The sequence below is a fragment of the Lissotriton helveticus genome, chromosome 1_1 (genome assembly GCF_964261635.1).
Source record: "Lissotriton helveticus chromosome 1_1, aLisHel1.1, whole genome shotgun sequence".
NCBI classification, from domain to species: Eukaryota; Metazoa; Chordata; class Amphibia; order Caudata; family Salamandridae; genus Lissotriton; species Lissotriton helveticus.
In genome coordinates, this window is record NC_136057.1 from 1,168,823,373 (window position 1) to 1,168,840,638 (window position 17,266).

The 17,266-nt window shown below is 45.0% G+C and overlaps 1 long non-coding RNA gene across 1 annotated transcript; it reads left to right on the plus strand.

Moving 5' to 3' along the window:
• Positions 1-4,094: 4,094 nt before the first annotated feature.
• Positions 4,095-17,016, plus strand: LOC144772398 (uncharacterized). The gene is made up of 3 exons (XR_013599734.1): positions 4,095-4,137; positions 9,282-9,373; positions 16,801-17,016. It is a non-coding gene; the product is annotated as an uncharacterized LOC144772398 (long non-coding RNA).
• Positions 17,017-17,266: the final 250 nt, after the last annotated feature.

Here is a 17,266-nt window from a genome sequence, read left to right on the forward strand (position 1 = left end):
GTCCCTGTTGCCCTGATCATGTGGAAAGTATTGGTCATTTGTTTTTCGGATGTCCAGCCTATCGAGCCCCACGCCTAAAATGGCTGAAACCCTTATGTAGCGGATTGGATAGTAGGGGCCACATCGAAGCCCTACGGAAGTTTCGTAATATTAGTTCTGAGTCCGTTGTGGTTTGTGTGGCCAAGTTTCTAGGAGGGGCTTGGTCGATTCATATTAGGAATTTGAACACTTTTTAAGATGAAAATGTATGAAGGTCCTCTTTTTTGCAAAGATTTTTTTTGTAAAGTCGTTTCGAATGTTTAATAACTTTTTAAATATTTTATATAAAAAAGGGGGGGTTTATGAATGTTGTTCTTACTAATAATTGATGTATTGTATGCCGTCTTTTATGAATTTTATTTCGAAATAAAGACATAATGAGCATGTAGAGGATGTCATATCTGTCCTTAGGAAAATGTCTGCAAAATGTAATTTTGGTGCTTCTTTGGACACATATATTAGGGATCAATTTATTTACGGTTGTTATCATCAAAAAATACAAGAACGCATTTTAAGCTGCAGAGACCCCACCCTTGCTGAGGTCATAGACATGGCAAAGAGCATCGAAAGAAGTATCATTTCTTCAAAATGCATTGTGAATGATCATAATTTGAATGCAAATGTAGTTCAAAATGATATGTCTGTTAACGCTGTTACTTACAGAAATAGATTTAGCAAACCATTACAAAGGAAATTTAACACCTTTTGTTTCAGGTGCGGTTCAAGAGCTCATTTAAGTAATAGTCCTGTTTGCATTGCATTAGGAAAAAAATGCACTAATTGTCATAAAATAGGACATTTCAGTTCTGTTTGCAGAGGTATACGTGCCGGTATTGTAAATTCTATTGCCACACATGATTTTGTTGATCAAGACGTTTCCAGATTTGATAGTGTTCCACTTGAATCTTCAGTACAAAATCTCAACATAAACACTATTGATTTATTTCAAAACAATTTGGAAAATAAGGAGATTTTGGCAGTAGATTTTGATCATAACTTAAGTAGCTATGGACATGCTGTTGAGCCTACATGTTCAGTTTTAATAGGTGATGTGTCACTTGATATGATGGCTGACTCAGAGGCTCCAGTCACAATAATTTCTCACACCCTTTTTTATGATACATGGTCATCTCATACTACTCTTTCGCTAGTTGACATTATTCCTAAAGCATATGGAGGAAAAACAATTGACATGCTTGGCTATTTCATGTCTAAAATGTATTGTCTTGGAAGAAACACTTTCACAAAAATGTACGTGGCAATTAAAGGTAAGAACATAGACGTCGATGGAGGGACGGACGCCGAGGTGGAGGGACTGTCCGCAGGGACAGCGGCGTTCCCTCCATACCAATTAGGATGTGACTGCCACCCTGGCGGTCACATCCCATATCTGTAACATTGCGGCGGGTGCTGCTTCAAGCAGCACCCGCCGCAAGGTTAAAAAGTGCATGCAAATGCAGGGGGGTACCATAGGTAACCCCCATGTGCACCCCCACCCCCCTCCACCCTGGGGGCCCGCAAGGGGCCCCCAGAAGCAAAGGTCCACATACTTTTCCACAGCGGAAAAGCCGCCGTGGAAAAGCATGTTTACACACACAGCCTAATTTGGCTGACGGTGTCTTGCAGACACCGCCACCTAATTGCGGTCAACACCCCGCGGATCAGCGACAGATGGACCTGCCATCCACCGCTGTTCCCACCGCCATCCTAATCTGCCAGTGGGTGTTTTCTCGGAACGCAGCGGTGAATCAGCATCCTCCGGGCCAGCGGTGGCTTCCACCGGCCCGGAGGATGCGGATTCAACGCAATCATAATCGACCCCATAGTTGGGTGGCAGGATCTTGCCAAGATGGGCCTGAAGCTTGTGCCTGGTTCATCCAATCCTGTTCAACTCAATGATACTGTAATTTCATCAATCCATGATGATAACAAGTCTTTGGTTGATGACATTATTAAAGAATTTCCTGAAGTTTTTAACACAAAAATTGGTAAAATCAAGAGATTTGAGGACCTGATTAAACTTAAGCCGCTTATCAAACCCAAATTTTCACTTACCCAAGCCATCTCAAATGTTCAGACTCCCAGAGACAAATATTCTTTGAAGTCTTTCCTGGGAATGACTGAGTACTATTCCAGGTTCATTCAGGGGTACTCACAAATTGTTCAACCTTTACGTGAGCTCCTTAAGAAAAACGTAAAAGTTACATGGTCTATGGATGTAGACAATTCTTTTAACTTAATCAAGAAATTGATAGTTGATTCTATAGCATTATCTTCATTCACTCCTGCGGTCGAAAAGTTTAAAAGTTTTATATGGGACTCACGTTTCATTTTATTGGGTGATCACAAGTTCCTTTTACATTTGCTGTACGGCAACGGAACAGGGAAGGCTTCCGCAAGGTTAGTACGTTTACTATCCAGACCACATGAGTTTAACTTTTCAATTCGCCACATTTCAGGTGGTTTAAATGTCAGAGCTGACTGTCAATCCAGGCTTCCCCTGGAAGAAAGCTCTGCTAAGAGAACACCATATGATAATGTAGAGTGTGTAGTTGCTTCAATTAATGATTCCATTTCAGTTTTTCCTTGCCTGTCACAGTCTGATTGGCTTACTGCATATGTTAATGATCAGACTTTGCAGACAGTTTAAAACATGATTATATGTGGCTGGCCAAAGGAGCGTTCTTTGCCAGTTTCGTTGAAATTATATTCTCAGGTTGGAGCAGATCTTTCTATTGTTGTTGATGTTTTAATGCATGGGGATCAGTGTATTCCCTCTTCTTCAATTCGCATGAACCTGGTTGAAGCTGCAAATGAAGGCCATCTGGGCATAGAAGGCACCTCTAGGAAACTCAAGGAGCACTTTTGGTGGCCTGCCCTTGACAGGGATGTTACTGGCTGGGTTGACAAATGTGATGTATGTTTGTTATTGGGCAGACATTGGAGGATTAACAAACCACCCTTACATCCTGTTCCAGTACCTGATGAGGCTTGGTGTAAGGTTGCAATTGACTTTGCTGGTTCATTTGAAGTTCTCATGAGCAATGAGCGTTATGTCATCGCCCTCATTGACTATCATTCCAAATGGGTTGGCTTTGACTTTTGTGATTCACCTAGTTCTCTGTCTGTCATGAGATTTCTTAACAGAAAATTTCAATCGGAAGGTTGCCCAAAGGAGATAGTTACGGATAATGGGTCACATTTCTGTTCATCATCCATGCAGGATTATTTTAATACTGGCGGCATCAGACATCTTAAAGTTGTTCTTTATGCTCCATCTTCAAACTGACTGATTGAGAGAATGAACAGATTTATTAAAGAAGGATTCCAATCGGCATTAGCCTGCAATCTTCCAGTTGAACCTTTCTTGAGGAAGAAAATGTGGTCATACTTGGTCGCACCTCACTCTATAACAGGGATCTCTCCTTTTAGACTTCTCAAGAAGAGAAATCCAAATGAAAGTTTTTGTCCAAATAGGTTAAAGTCTCTCAAAAAAGACAATTCATCTTGTTTCTTGTCATGATAAACTCATTTTTAAGAAAACTGTTTTGCATAAACAGAATCTACAAAAAAAGTACTTTGACTCCACCTCAGTATATAAGGACTTCCAAATTGGTGGTACTTTTCAAAAACCTGAACAAAGTTAAAAAAGGATTGTCGAAATTTTCATTACCCATTCAAGTTGTCAAAAGTTCTAAAGGTTCTCTCTTTCTAGAAGGAAAAGGGTGGTGGAGTAAGAGAGCAGTTGTCAAATTTTCAGATGTACAAGCCAAAAGAATACTTACGCTCAAATCTCCTTCAAATGTATATGATTATGCACTTTTTCCTTTGGGCTCTCCTTCTGACAATGTTTCCAATTCTGCTTTATCTTTGGCGTCTGGTTCTTCTTCTGATTTTCATCTTCTTTCAGTGAGTCATCCAAGTACATCCTCATCAAATGTACAATGTGAATCATACAAACCTCATCACTACTGTTCTTTTCCTTCTAGGTTCAAAGATTATTACATGTCTTTATTTTATATTTATTGTTTGTTACTTTCCTTTTCATTTTTATAGGAAGAGAGATGATGTAAGGAGACTTCCTTGCCTCTCTTCATAGTAAGTCTGTTTTCTACCTTCATTATTAATAGTTTGTGCTATGTTTGGAACAGCCATTGTAAAACTCCATGTTCTACATTCCTTACCTGTAGAGAGTGTATCTTCAAACATGTTTATGTTTGAAGATGCATCTCTCGTGATGTCGCTCTCCAGCTATGCCTACAGCTGTTGCTCTGACATTCACCGGTTGGCCTGGCTGGAGATCGGCAGCACTGTGATTTGCTTATACTGATTAATTAAATCTACGTTTGGATTTTACTTGAATGCTCCAGTATCTTTTTCAAGTTCTTTTTAATTTGACAAATGGGCACTTTACAACCAGACAAACACATATGATATGGGTCATTGTCTTCATGACCAGATGATCTAGGCAACTATTGACCAATTTCCCTGCTCCCTGTGATTATTAAGGCTATAGAAAAGCATGTTAACCTAACTATCTCAGAATACCTGGAATCCCATGACCTTCTACACCCCACACAAACAGGTTTCAGGGCTCTTCTTGGCACGGAAACTGGCCTACCCTCTGTGGTGGAGGAATCTAAATTGATCCTTGATCAAGGGTGAGCAGTGGCCATTATTCCCCTCGACCTGAGCTCTGCCTTTGATACTGTGAACTTTAAAATCCTAGTGGAGAGACTTAGAGATCAGCTGCGGTGTCCCTCAAGGATCTTCCTTGAGCCCGGCATTATTCAATGTCTACATGCAGCCATTGGCTGACATCGTGCTACCTCATGGGATAAAGATTGTCACCTACGCACATGACACCCAACTGGTTATCTCCCTCAATGGCCCACACAATTTTCCCTCTGACCTGGGAACTTGTTTAAGGAAGATGGCTTTGTGGATAGAACAGTCCTGCCTAAAGATGAATGGTGGAAAAACAGAGCTAATGATTCTAGGTAACACCTCGGGCCTTGATCTGAAACAGGTCTGTCCCAATTGCCTTGGGCCTGCCCCCCTCTCCAAAGACCAAGATAAAAAGCTTGTGTATTTGGCTAGATAGCTCCCTTAAATTTGATGAACAAGCTATAAAAGTCACAAGGGCATGTTTTGGGACGATGCAACTTCTCCATAAGGTTGTTCCCCTTCTTCCAATGAGCGCCAGGAGGACCTTGATACAGGCTCTGGTTCTATCTTGACTGGATTACGGAAACTCCTTATATTTGGGAGCACCCTCAGCTACCCTGTGGAAACTGCAGGTTGCACAGAATTGTGCAGCTGGACTACTGCCGGGGGTACCAAAAAATAAGATGGCTAAAGAAGCCCTTAAAAATCTTCATTGGCTACCAGTCTCGGAGAGAGTTAAATTTAAGGCCCTAGGTATAGCTTATAGGACCCATTTGTTGCTTGGGACCAGCCATTAACAGACCTCTCATCACACCTTACCATCTTAGGGAACTCCTTTGCTCTTCCAACCTCCATCTGGCAGTCACACTGAAAATAAAAAGGTCTAGAAGGGGAGGCAGATCATTTACCCACAATGTGGCCAGAATCTGGAACATGCTGCCCCCTTTTATCCGTGGCGAACCTCTTCATCTTCCATTGTGGAAACTGCTCAATACCTGATTATTCAATCAATCCACTTAATAATGTAATTGTTCTCTGTCTAGTCGCTAGCACTGGGACGCCCTATGGTAGCTATGCGCTATACAAAAAATAATAATAATAACCTTTCTGCAGGGCCTGCACTTATCACTTTCAGAAGATCTGGACCAAGATGGAATCCAGTCTAGAGTTGGATGAACTCCAATGTGAAGATGCATGAATGCTTTCTTCAGATGAAATGGGAAACCATGATCAAAATATGACTGGGGCTTTTGTTGTTTTGTTTGAGTTATTAACTTGCCTGGCATATGACTTTTAGCCAGTGTCGCTTTGTCCGAGTGCTCTTGCAGTTTGTTTGATGCTTTTCCCTCACTTTAAGGCAGGTTCCACAGGATTCCTACATGAAGGGATTGAATTGCATCTTTTAGGAGATCATTATTTCTGCCTTTGAGTTGGAGTTATCTATTTCCTGCCAGACCCGGGCATGCACTTTGTTTGGGTCTGCCTGATGGAACCTGTGACATATGTTGAGGAATGCACTTTTAACCCCTTGGCTGCGGGGCACATTCCCCTGCTGTCCTGGGGGGAGGTGGAGCACCACAGTGCCCCGATGCTCATGACGAGCTCAGCTCGTCATGAGCCACGGTTCTCGCGTGCTCATGACAAGCTGAGCTCCTCACGACCACGCCCATTTAATGGAATGCTCAGCACAGCAAGGGAATTAGCCCCGCATGTGAGCCTTCCACGGCTCATGACAATCTCAGCTCGTCATGAGCATGGGAGTGGTTAATAGCACAACTATGTTTGATAAGACCAAACTCTAGATGCACCTGGGCCTGTGTGGTGTGAGATCAGAGTTTAAATGTTATCCAATAAGGCTTGGCCAATAACAGGTCTGATGGTTTTACAATTTTTTCTCCAACAATTTCTGAATTGTAGGCTATTGTAGGGAGTAGCTTTGCTGCCATCACATTTTGTAGCGGCCCAAGGATGGAAGAGTGCAAGGTTTTTGCTAGCTTCAATAAACCAGAAGAAGCGGCTATTGATTTATTGGCCTCAATGCGTGCTGTAAAGGAACCTCTTGAGTCGAACATCACAGCTATGTATTGTTTATTTTGAGGAACACACAACCCATGTGCCACCAAAGGACCATGTATCAGATGATCATATCTTTTTCATAAATTTGACCGCTTTAATTTTATAGAGATTTACTTCTAATTTACTCCATTGCATATACATAAAAAGACTGTTCAAGAGGTGCTGCAACCCCACTAGCATTCATAGGCAGCAGGAATTATTGACTCATTTCATGAATCGGGGGTCATCTGGTTACAAGATGTTAAGATTTTTTCCCAGTATTATGGACTAGACTTGAATAGAGTAGCCAGAAGACCACTGCTTCCTGGTGGCCCATCTTCCTTATTCCTTTATATGATGTTCTCAACGGTTCTTAGGTTTGCTCAGAGCTGTCTTAGAAACATCTGTCAGATGCAGTATCACTGCCAACTTCACCAATAGGAGGGTCAGGAGGGTTGTGGACTTCCTCTTTTTGTCTGACAGCATGGTTGAAGAGATGATCTGTGGTGCTAAGTGGCTCGGTTTCTGACGCTGAATATATATCTTCGGTACATGAAATTGACAGGGGATGCTCCCTCACATGCTGTACCCATAGTTTTTCAGGGATATTTGTATTCAAAGAGGCTGTGGTATCTTTATCAAGATCATTTATGATTTTCCAAAAAGCTTTTGAGTTGGTTGTTTTACAGGCGTGAAGGACCAGAGCACCAAACTGCTGTGAAATTTTTGTGAGATACTTTCTGAGTCTGCAGTATTCTCTATATATAGATTTCTTTGCTGTGATGAGCTGTTTGGAGGTCCAGTGGAGAGGATTCCATTTGATGGTAACTGCCGGAGCCAGAAACTTGAGCATCTCACAGTCTCGGGCCATTTAATAATCAGATTATTTTTGGAATGTTGGAGCTCTTCAGGGAGCTCAATGCATGATTGCATAAGTTGGTCCTGAAGAGGGCCTTGCCATCTTAGTAATCTCAAACTCGGTGCTGTTGGATGAGCAATAAATATTTTGGCATGGTGATGTTGTCAGGTTACCAAATACTCTTACCTGTAAGGTGGTTGGCTGGGTTTCCCAGAAACGTTTCGCAGAAACGCTATGAGCCAACTTCCATGAACAACCTGTGATTTAGTATACACTTAAGGGTACACGATAGAACTCAGGAAGGAGGTCCGGGTACTGGACGCTGGTGATGTCCTGTTGTCATCCTGCGAGGCAACAATATGTGTCTTAGAATGTGATTCTAGGTTTTCAGTTTTAAACGTTAACAACAAAGTCTCCACCCTAGAGTTAACTAAGGAAATATTCCTATCTGCGATCTTTAGGAGTGATAAGTAGCATCCAGTAGTCTTGTGATGGTTTTGAAGTTTAGTATTGGGGCGCAGTGGGTCTCGTAGTGAAGTCAGGGTGATTGTCGTTGTGGCGTCTTCTGGTGTTAAAGTGTTCTTGATTCTTTCTAGAGCATGAAAATATTCTGAATAAGTTACTTTATTTCTTTTTGCCCTAAATTCTTCAACTGAGCCTTTTTTTTGTACCATCAGTTCACTTACTTATTTCTGACTCCCAATCTTGTATGACATCACAATATTTTAAAAAGAGAGATAAATATACAACAACGGCAAACAGGTTTCAAAGCTCTTAGAGAATTTCGTTTTCACTTAGAACTCTTAGGGCCAGATGAAGGTGGCTAAATACCGGTCGGTAACGCCGAAATTCGTTAAATTTCTGCATTACCGACCGGTATTTGGCTGAGTGCAATGTAGGTGACTTTAAACCTACATGCAAAATAAGGAATCGCACAATAGCGATTCGTTATTTTGCTCTTGCATTTAAGGAATCCTTAAATGCAATGTACGTAGCACTAAAAACAGTGCTCTTCAGCCTTAAGTAATCGCTATTTACCACCAACTTCAAGTTGGTGGTAAGTAGCGATTTCCTTTCAAAAAGCACTTTTTTGCTTTTTCAAATGTGCCATGTAGCACACATCCATGCCCTTAGGGCATGTATGTGCGCCCCATGTGCCCACATGCACCATTCAGGGGGTGCAACAGGGTGTTCTTTGGACACCCTGGCACCCTTAAAATAGTTACCGCTATTAACAATTCGGTAATACCGAATCGCAAATAGTGAATCTCTTCCCATTCATTCCTATGGGCCTCCTATCCCATAGGAATGAATGGCTAGGTATTCCTTAATAACGAATCTCAATTACTGATTCGTTATTAAGGAATGTTAAGGAATCGCTAATATTTTAGCGATTCCTACTTACATTCCATTAAGTGAGTCCTCAATAGCGATACGGTGAAAATCGCTATTAAGGACTCGCTAAATGGAAGTTACCTACATCTTGCCCTTAATGTCTTTTTGTTTTCTTTAAATTCCTCCAATTTCTTTCACTAAGAAGAATTTTCCAAATATTGTACTTTAAATGCTGCTAAGGATTTTTTTCAACCTCTGTGCTGTCTTGCGGAGGGCGCTTTAAATAAGAAATGTTTCACTTAGCTTTTGTCTCTTCCTTCCATAGGTAATTGTGATTAGCTGCGCTGCTGTCCAGGAAGTTGACAGGAAGTTACAGGAAACAAAAAGACTTCTCCAGGAATCCTCGCCGAGAAGCAGGTAAGCAAATAGTTGTCTCCATGACAACTACCGGAAGGCTAAGCACCTTCCAGAATTCAGGTGGGGCATTTTATACCCATGCCACACCCAAGATGGCTGCTACATCGTGTGCGACGTGGCGTGTAGTGTTCTCTTGTTCTCTTTATTGAAACGGGAAACGGGTCTAATTCAAGAGCGCTGAAAGTAGTGCGAGCTCCATTCCTCCAATGTTGCTTGCTCCTCAAAAAGTGCCTTTGCTACCAAATCGCCAGTCCAGTGGCAACAAGCCACTGCAATACAACCCCCGCCCGACACAGAAACAAAACAAGCATTGGTATGTTCAGATACAATACAAGACAGTCAAATGCACACGAATATCCCCAAGCTTCAGACATGCAACTCCCTAGTGCAATACTGACTCTGGCCCATTGAGATAGGCTCACTTTCATTAACTATGGAGTGCTGATTGGCACGGGACAGGGGAGGGTTTTAACCGGGGTGAGGTATGTTTACAAAGACCTATTCTGCACATAGGTGTCGTTTGCTTCCTTTATGAAAGTGGTGGTAGTTCAAGGAAGTGAATCATGACACTGGACCCCCCCTTTAAAAGCGCCCCTAAGACCATGAGAACAGGTTTTGGTTTGTTAGGATGCTATGGTTTGGTTTGTGCATTTTGTTAATCCATCGGGTTGTGGATGGTAACTAGATGAGGTGCGAACTTCCATGTGTAATGCTTTCCCCAATTGCTGCCAAAAGTGAGAGATGAATTGGGAACCTCTGTCTGAAATCACTACTGAGGGAATTCCATGCAACCTGACAATCTCTTTCATGAACACTGGAGTCAATTCTTTTGCTGTTGGTAATTTCTTTAGGGAAATGTAGTGTGTCATATGTGTAAAATGATCAATAACAGTTAAAATGGTAGAGTATCCAGCTGAAGTACTAGGTAACTCTACAGTGAAATCAAGGGATCCTGTATGCCATGGTTGCAGAGGTATGTGGAATGGATGTAATAATCCTCTTGGGGCATGGTGCACAGCTTTGTTTTGAGTACATATTGCACAAGTGTCCACAAAGGTTTGTATACCATTAAAAAAGGAAGGCCACCAATAACCTCTTTCTAATAATTGGTAAGTTTTTGTGATTCCAGGATGTGCAGACAAAGGTGTATCATGATGTAATTGCACAATTTGAATTTGCAACGAAGGAGATGGTACAAATACTTGATTATACATATAAAAAATGTAATCTCTCCATTGCAATAAAGGATAATCGTTTTGCTAGTCCTTAGCTTCTTTTGTGTTTAATTCTATCTTGATATCCAGTATGATGTAACTATCAATCAGACCCACTTGAAAGCATTGTGCAAGTAATATAGATTGGGGGTTCTCATATCTTGTACTTAATTCATCACTTATCCATATTCGCGACAACGCGTCTGCTTTATTGTTTTCTTTTCCTGGTCGATAAGGGATGACAAATTAGTAATCATTAAAAAATAAAGTCCATCTTAACTGGCGAGCAGAAAGAGCTTTGGCAGATCGTAATGATTGTAAATTACGATGATCGATATAAATTGTTACAGGATGATGAGCACCCAACAAGTAATGTCGCCATTCTTCAAAAACAGTTTTGATTGCAAATAATTCTCTGTCAGCTATAGCATAATTTTGCTCAGTAGATGACAATTTTCTAGAATAGTATGCTATGGGATGGATCTGACCAGTGTTTTTATGCCACTGGGATAAAATGCCCCCTATGGCAAATTGAGAGGCATCAGCTTCAACTATGAAGGGCTGAGTAGGGTCTGGATGCATTAGAATATGAGCTGTGGTGAATTGTTTTTTCAGGTTTTGAAAAGCTTGTTCAGCTGCATGATCCCATTCGAATTTGGTATTCTTTCTGAACAGTTTAGTGATTGGGGTTATGAGTTTAGAAAAATCATGAATGAACCGTCTATAGAAATTGGTGCACCCTAAGAAACTTTGAATTTGTTCTACAGATGTAGGGCTTGGCCATACCTCGTATTTTCTTTGGGTCTATGTCAAATACAGATGGGGTGATAATATATCCTAAGAACTCAACTTCTGTAGCATGAAACATGCTTTTCTCCAGTTTCACAAATAAAGAATTTTATAAAAGCTGCTGAAGGATGGCTCTTACTTGTTTTACATGTTGCGCCTTAGTCTTAGAATAAATTATTATGTCGTCAATATACACAACACAGCAGATGTCTAAATAGTCTCTTAAAACCTCATTTAATAAAAACTGGAATGCTGCCAGGGCGTAGCAGAGTCCGAAGGGTATGACTTGATACTCATAAAGGCCAAATTTAGTACGGAATGATATCTTAGACTCATCGCCCTCACGGACCCATACAAGATGGTATGCCCCGCGCAAATCCAGTTTTGTGTAAATGGTGGCATCTTTTATTTGGTCTAACAATGTTGGTATTAATGGTAAAGGGTACCTATTTTTAATGGTTAGGTTGTTAAGTGTGCAATAGTCTATACACAGGCGCAAATCACCCCCTTCTTTGGTATAAAAAAAGAGGCGAGGATACCGGGGACTTAGAATGCCTTATAAGCCATTAGCCAGATATTCATCTAAATAATTCATTAAATGTTCGTTTTCTCTCTCTGTCTAGGCACTAAATCAATATGACAGTCATATTGGTCCATTAGGAAGGCGGGTGAACTTTCGTCCACCCGCCACCCTAGCGGTGCTGGGACCGGCCGCCAGTGGTGTGGTAGTCCCGCAACGACGATAAGGATACCACCGCCACCGTGGCGGTGGCATCCTCCATTCCCAGCATTGTGGTGGGTGGTGCTCACAGCACCACCCGCCACAATGCTGGGAATGCACTGGTGCATTGTCATGCACCAGGTGACAGGCACCGCAAGGTGTTTGCCACCATGTCCATGACAATGCAGGGGGGTACCATATGTACCCCCCATCCACCCTACATCCTAATGGACCCCATAGTCTCTATGGGGTGGCTAAGTGTTAGCTTTTTGGTAGTCAAACACGTCAGTAAGATCAGCATATTCTACCAGAACACCCTGTAAAACTAGCACATCGCAGGCCCTGGATATGCGCTGGCCCCCCTGAGGGATAAAGTGGACGCTATCGCCCAGAGTATCCCCGGGGTGTTTGGTACCCCAGGGCAAACAGGACACGGATCCGGCGGCGCGCAGGGTGGTGGTAAGAGGACCACGAAACGTCACGCGGGGCACCTGGAGGAGTTCGACCGACTGAGGGACTCCTTCCGTAAGAGTGCGCGGACGCTCAAACCTATACCCTGCCGGGAGGGATTTTTCCCCGGAGAAAATGGCAACGAGGTCGTTCTGGAATCAGACCAGGACGATGGTTTCCCCGTTGAGGGGGAGGGTGTATCTGAGGAGGAGTTTTCTTCGGACGAGGATGTTGAAGCAGGTCGTCCTTGGCGCCCGGCGTCGCATTCCTCGGAGTCCCTGGATGGGGACGGAAAGACCTCAGACATGTTTGACCCCACTAGGATTTATCACCCTAGGTCGTCGGAGTGGATTCCAGACCCTAAGGTGGCGGCATATGTGGCGAGTAAAGTCTGCCAGCCTCTGGAGAAGGAGGTTAGAACCCGCATGCGGGGAGAATGCCCTCGACCAAAATTGGAGGGCAAGGTGGCTGTCACTCCGGATATTGACGAAAAGCTTTGCGCATTCTTCGCCAAGTTCATGAAAGACCTTAAGAAGGGCATAGACCGCTCATGGCGCAGCTGTCAGGATAAGCTCCTGGATGCCGTGGCCGAGATTATTCAGTTGGCCGAGAGGGCTAAGGAGTCGGGGACCGCGTTATCCACGGACGTCGTGGCAGGTTGGGCCCAGCGAGCCTTGTGCTTCTTGGGCAACGCAAACTGTGCGTTGGCGGCCGAGTGTAGAAGGTCGCTTCCCATTAAAATTGACCCTAAGCTGGGCTATCTCGCTACCTCAGAGGCAGGGCCTATTGCACAGGGCAAATTGTTCGGCGAACCGTTCATCAAAGAACTGAACAATGTCGTTACCACCTTTTCCGCGCTGAATAGGGCGCAATCTTCGATAAAGAAGATCTTCCCTGAACGGGTTTTTGCTGGGGGCCGGAAGAGGACGGGGTCGCTCCTCCGGCCGCTCTTACCAACAAGGCCCTAACAACAAAAACCAGCAGCGCCGCAACAATGGCTGGAACGACGGACGCCAGGGCTCTTTCTACCCCAGTAGAGGCGCGGGGAAAGGCCGCGGCAGAGGCTATCGAGGAGGTCCAGCCGGTGAGTGTTACCCTTTTTTCCCCATCCGTACTGGGGGGAGGCTACGGGATCATCTCCACAACTGGTGCCAGATCACGTCGGACCCTTGGGTTCTCCAGACGGTCCGGGGTTTCAAAATAGAGTTCTACGGAACACGCTGTTTTTTCCCCGCGGAGGACACAGTTCTGAATGGCACCGAGGTGGCGGAGCTCCTCAGGAAAGGAGCGATCGGCAGGTCGGTTTTGCATCCTTCGGGTTTCTTGAGCAACATATTTCTTGTCCAGGAGAGGGACGAAGGTTTTCGCCCCGTCATAAAACTGAGAGAGTTCAACGAGTGGTTGGTTTACCGCCACTTCAAGATGGAAGGGATCCATCTCCTGCGCGACATCCTCCTCCCGGGGGATTGGATGCTACGTCTGGACTTGAAGGACGCTTACCTCTCGGTTCCCATTTTCCCGCCTCATCGGCGGTTCCTGCAGTTTTTATATGACGGGATGGTCTTCGAGTCCCAAGCGCTCCCATTCGGCCTATCATCGGCTCCGTGGTGCTTTACCAAGCTACTTCAGCCGGTAGTGGAGACTCTACGCGAGGGGGGCGTACGGCTGATCATTTATCTCAACGATATCCTGATTATGGAACAATTGTCGGATCGCCTTCGAAACAATATGAACATGACTATTGCTCTGCTTCAGGACCTGGGGTTCGTGATAAACGCACGGAAATCCAAACTTCGACCGTCGAGACAGATCATTTTTCTGGGCTTCTTGATCGAATCAGAGACGGCCTCACTGAGCCTGCCCCTGCAGAAGGTGACCAAGATTCGCAAGGAACTTTCTCAGGTCCTTCGGAAGGACAGAATTTCCCTCAGTCAGTTGGCTCGAATCGTGGGTCTCCTCTCGTCCTCGATTCAGGCGATATTCCCGGGTCCCTTGCATTACAGGGCCCTCCAACGGCTGAAAGCGCAGCATCTCAGGAAGGGGCTCACGTATTCTGAGCTCATCTCCCTGACGGAGGAGACCAGAACAGAACTGCGTTGGTGGCTAGAGCACATGAGTGCGTGGAACGGGAGAGCGATCTTCGGCTCCAGTCCGGACCTGATCATAGAATCGGATGCCAGCAGGTCGGGCTGGGGAGACCGATGCAGCAATATTACGATGGGGGGGCGCTGGTCGGAGGAAGAGCTTCGACTTCACATCAACTGCCTGGAACTCCTGGCAGGCTCTTTTGCGGTGCGAGCCCTCACCCAGGACCGAGTGTCGTGTTGCATCCTGTAACACATGGACAATGTGTTAGCGGTGCAATACATCAATCGCCTGGGCGGCCCGCGGTCTCGGGCATTGGCAGAGCTGGCAAAGGACTTCTGGCATTACTGCCTGGAGAGGCAGATCTCTGTGTCAGCGAAATATCTTCCGGGACTTCAGAATTCTGTTGCCGACCGGCATTCCAGGAACTTCCGCGATTTCAGCGATTGGCGACTGGACCGGTCAGTGTTCCGGGCTTTGACGGCCCAGTGGGGTCCGTGCACGGTGGACCTGTTGGCATCCCGGATCAATCGTCAGCTTCCGTAGTTTGTGAGCTGGAGGCCAGTCCCGGAGGCGTCGGCGGTGGATGCGTTCTTGCAGGACTGGTCGCAGGAGCTGCCATATGCGTTCCCTCCTTTCCTGATGATTCTTCGGGTGGCGGCTCAAGTTTGCCGACAGCGAGCGTCCATGATCCTGGTGACACCATTTTGGCGGGCCCAAGCGTGGTTCCCTTCCCTGTTGGAACTGTCGTGGGACCGTCCGATTCGACTGCCATTGTTCCCTGCGCTGCTCTCAGGGCCTCTGGGGGAACCCCATCCGTTGGTTCTGCAGGAGACCTTGCACCTCATGGCATGGAGGATTTCTGGGGACGTTGGCAGGACGGGTGACTTTTGGCGGACGCTGCGGATCTCATTCAACGGGCCTGGGCCCTAGGAACCGTCAAACGGTATCGCTCGGCTTGGGGACGGTGGCGTCGTTGGTGTCTGGGAAGACACGCCGATCCTGTGGGGGCCGATGTTAATCACATCGTGAATTTTTTGGCCGAATTGGCTCAGTCAGGGTTGGCATACCGTTCTATCAACTCTTTCAGGTCCGCCATTTTGGCGGGACATGCCCATATCGATGGCAAACCAGCGGGGGAGCACCCTTGGGTTTGCAAATTGATGAAGCGCGCACGACTTTCTTAGCCCCGGAACCCAGGTATGAATGCCTTTGGGATGTCAACATCATACTGCGTTTTCTCGACTCTTGGCATGACAACCAGTACCTTTCCAGGAAGGAATTGTCGGCAAAATTGGCGATCCTACTTTGTTTGGTTTCTTGTAAGCGCTTCTCAGATGTGAGGGCGTTGGATGTCACGGCTCGAATGTTCGGGGGTAACTTTCACGGTCGCGAGGAGGACTTAGACTAATATCAGGTCGGTATCTTATCCTGTATTTCCGGAGCAAACCAAGCTTTGTGTGGTGCGATGCCTTAAGGCTTATGAGGAAATGACAGCGGAGTATCGCCCTCCGGGGGAGCATCAGCTCCTTATCGCCCTGCAGAAGCCTTTTAAGGCAGTTGTATCTCCATCCATAGCTAGGTGGGTCCGTTTGATCATGAATGAGGCGGGGGTGGATATGACTAAGTTTGGGGTGCACTCCACGAGAGGAGCTATGGCCTCGAAAGCCGTACAGGTAGGTGGCCGGTTGGAGGATATTATGAGTGCAGCGGATTGGTCTTCCGAATCCACGTTCAAGAAGTTTTATTTCAAACCCAACTATGGCGCAGCAGCGTTGGTGGTGGGTAAGCTTTGAAACTGCATAATCCTCGCCTCCGTCCTGACATAGAATGAAAAATTTCCTAGCTAGCGTAACGAAAGTTTCAATTCTATTAAGGACTAGGAGGCGAGGATTATCCCTCCCCGAGACTGGGGCGTCTCGTCCCACCCGGGAACCTTCGTATGGTCAGTAAGTAAGTTCTTACAATTTGGGTTTGATGAGGGTTTGTTTACTGATTGGTCTCGATTCGACTACTTCTTTCTGAATATAGATAAGTGGTTATGTGTTTCATTGGCATTGTGTTGCAACACATTTTTCCTTCTTTTGTTAGAGGATTTATGTAAATTGCCGCCTTATGCCTCCTTCCATGGAAGGGGAACAAATAATGGTTTTTCTTATGTTGTTTAGGACAAGATCAGAAGATGGACTGAGTGGGTTTGCAGAGTACTTTCCTCACAGAGAAGAAGAGGAAGCAGAAGGGACGTCATAAGCATATGTACGGCGGACGCCCTCGGCATTGGACTATGGTTGCTATGGACCCTGTGCCCCATGTGCTCATGGGAGTTGTAGTTGGAATAAAGTTTTTTGTATGTTGTCTTTGAACCTGCTATTTGAATAAAGAGAAGAAAGGACTGCATAATCCTCGCCTCCAAGTCCTTAATAGAATTGAAACTTTCCGTTACGCTAGCTAGGAAATGTTTCATTCAAGAGCGCTGGAAGCAGCGCGAGCTCTGTTCCTCTGATGTTGCTTGCTTCTCAAAAAGTGCCTTTGCTAACAAATCGCCAGTCCAGAGGCAACAAGCCACCGCAATACAACCCCCGCCCAACACAGAAACAAAACAAGCATTGGTATGTTCATATACAATACAAACAG